Genomic DNA, 3,444 nt, shown 5'->3' with positions numbered 1-3,444 from the left:
CAATGTGAAAAGGGTGGCATTTCTTCCTCGGCCTAGTGGGAATGTGCATGTGAAATTTCACGGAAATCGCAAGCTGCGTGCATAGTCTGAGGCTTTTTGTTCAAAACGGACCAATCCTGCAAACTTTGGAAGCCAACCTTAGCCAATGAGGATGGAATATGGGAAATCGGACAGATCCGTGTTGATCACATGACTATAGAGATACTGTGTACCGATTTGCATGACGTTTGGATAAAATCTGTAGGAGTAATATAAAAAATCACACCCAGTGTGAAGTGGGCGGTGTGGTCATCACATTACATTACATTACATTACAGTCATTTAGCAGACGCTTTTATCCAAAGCGACTTACAATAAGTGTATTCAACATAGGTAGGGAACGAAAACTACTAATCACCAGAAGTCTTTAGTGCATTTTCTGCAAAAACAAGCAACCAAGAGTATACCTAGCGCTAAGGTAAAAGTGCAATATATCAGCTACCTATTTCCTTAAACAGATGAGACAAAATAGCTAAATCAAATGAGCATGAGCTAAAACAAATAAGTGTATCGACTAAACAAGATCCAATAAACAACACAACAATAGAAAACAAGCGTTCGTACAACTAGTTAACAACAAGTAGGTCAGGCAGAGAGGAAGGGTAGTGTTTCCTGAAGAGGTGGGTTTTCAGCCTGCGGCGAAATATGGGCAGTGACTCTGCTGTCCTAACATCAGTGGGAAGTTCATTCCACCACTGTGGGGCCAGAACAGAAAAGAGTCGTGACCGTGTGGATCGGCCAGAAGGACCCTTGAGTGACGAGGCAATCAGTCGCCCCGAGGTGGCAGACCGGAGTGGTCGGGCAGGGGTGTAGGCATCGACCATAGCCCGGAGGCTATGCCCTATAGGCTAGCACCAGGGTTTTGAACTGGATGCGAGCCGCTACGGGGAGCCAGTGTAGAGAACGGAGAAGGATGGTTGTGTGGGAGAACTTGGGGCGGTTGAACACCAGACGAGCCGCAGCTTTCTGAACAAGCTCCAGAGGTCTGATGGTAGATGCCGGAGCACCAGCAAGGAGGGAGTTGCAGTAGTCCAGGCGGGAGATGACAAGAGCCTGGATGAGCACCTGGGCTGCCTTCTCCGTGAGGAAGGGGCGAATCCTCCTGATGTTGTAGAGGAGGAATCTGCAGGACCTTGTCACTGATGCGATGTTTGCCGAGAACGTCAGTTGATCGTCCAGGGTCACACCCAGATTCTTCGCAGTCCGAGTTGAGGTCACCACAGCATTATCAATGGTGATGGCCATGTCTCGGTGCGGACAGCCCTTCCCCGGGAGGAACATCAGCTCGGTCTTGTCCAGGTTGAGCTTCAGGTGGTTTGTCGACATCCACTCCGAGATGTCAGCCAGACAAGCAGCAATGCGTGCCTCCACTTGGGTATCAGAGGGGGGGAATGAGAGGATCAGCTGGGTGTCATTGGCATAGCAGTGGTAGGAAAAGCCATGGGAGTGGATGACAGCACCAAGAGATGTAGTGTAGAGAGAGAAAAGAAGAGGACCCAGAACCGAGCCTTGGGGAACCCCAGTTGTGAGCCTGTGTGGTTCTGAGACAGACCCTCTCAGCATCACCTGGTAGGAGCGACCCGTCAGGTAGGATGCAAACAGGGAGAGTGCAGAGCCTGAGACACCCATCCCCTCGAGGGTGGAGAGGAGGATCTGATGGTTCACCGTGTCGAACGCTGCAGACAGGTCCAGGAGTATCAGGACGGAGGAGAGAGAGTTCGCTCTATGGAGCGACTCCGTCACTGCCAGGAGGGCATTCTCTGTCGAGTGACCCACTTTGAACCCAGACTGGTTGGAGTCCAGGAGGTTGTTCTGGTGGAGGTAGGAGGACAGTTGTTTAAAGACAGCACGTTCGAGAGTTTTAGATAGGAAGGATAGAAGGGAAACCGGTCTGTAGTTCTTGATCTCAGAGGGGTCAAGTGTCGGTTTCTTCAGGAGGGGGGTGACTCTGGCAGTCTTGAAAGCAGAGGGAAAGTAGCCAGATGTCAGAGAGGTGTTAATAAGGTGGGTTAAGAAGGGAAGAAGTTCAGGTGCAATAGACTGCAGCAGAGTGGATGGGACCGGGTCCAGAGAGCATGAGGTGGGGCGACTAGAGGTAACAAGGAGAAGGACCTCGTTAGGGGAGAGGGGAGAGAAGTGGGATAGAGAGGGGATGGGGGGGGGAAGAGGAGTAGATGAAGGTAGAGAGGGGGGGGTGGCAGGCAGACGGGTGTGGGTAGTGCGCAGGGCACCAGCCGGGGGAGGAGGGAAGGAGGATCGGATATCGTTCACCTTCTTGTCAAAGAAGTTGGCGAAATCGTCAGGGAGGAGGGACGAGGAGGGAGGAGGGGGTGGTGGTTGCAGGAGAGAGGAGAAAGTTTCAAAGAGTTTTTTAGGGTTGGAAGCAGAAGCCTGAATTTTAGTGCAGAAAAAAGCAGCTTTAGCAGCTGATAGAGAGGAGGAAAAAGTAGAAATGAGAGATTGGAAGGTGAGAAGGTCCTCCACGAGGTTGCCATTTCTCCATTTGCGCTCAGCCGCTCTCAGGCTCCGTCTCTCAGTCCGCACTGAGTCACTGAGACAACCAGGGGGCAGGTGGAGTTTGGCGTGTAGGCCTGGTGGTGAGGGGACAGAGATGGTCGAGAGAAGAGGATAGAGTAGAGAAAAGAAGATCTGTGGCGGTATCAGGGGATAGAAGAGCAAAGGATTCAGGGGCAGGGAGAGCAGAGAGAACAGAAGAGGAAAGATCAGTGGAGGAAAGTGAGCGAAGATTGTGACGTGAGGAAATCATGTGGGTAGGGAGGGGCTGTGAGGGGGGAGAGGGGAGAGAGAGAGAGTAGGACATGAAGTAGTGATCAGAGAGTTTCTTACCCTTTTCACTGGAAAGAGGAGTGACTGCATGAAAAGAGGCATTAATGGGCAAATTCGGGCAATTGCAGTTGCTCAGTAAACCCGCAGTTTGCTGGTGTTTTTGTATGTCATTGGAAATTTACAGTTGAAAATGTTTACTGTGAAATTTGTCTATATACATTTGGAAATCAGTGATTTACCGTTCCTCTGCCAGACAAAGACCCAGCAGGAGACTGGCCATTTCCTTTGACATCCAAATTCACTCTTTGTTTAAAGAGGGGGTCTCTCTCTCCCTCTCCCTCTCCCTCTCCCTCTCCCCATTGCCAAAGCAAAAATGGAACAAAACTAAAATATAATTTTCAATATTTTTGTTAAGGGCTTAATTTGTTAATCTTTTTTTTTGTATAATCTAAGTGAATAAGAACATTTCCCATATCTGTTCCCAAGAATACAATAGTAATGTAGATGTCGGGATGAGGGGTGATGAGGACAGGTTAACAGGAAGAGGGTGTTTTATCAAGCAAGAGATTTTCAGGTTTAAAAAATTGGTGCAGAGTGTTGACTTTGGGTTCCTTCGCT

This window comes from Gymnoscopelus braueri (assembly GCF_963280865.1).
Source record: "Gymnoscopelus braueri genome assembly, chromosome: 8".
NCBI lineage: Eukaryota > Metazoa > Chordata > Actinopteri > Myctophiformes > Myctophidae > Gymnoscopelus > Gymnoscopelus braueri.
The sequence above is the reverse complement of the archived record's forward strand: the minus strand, read 5'-3'. Positions refer to the sequence as shown.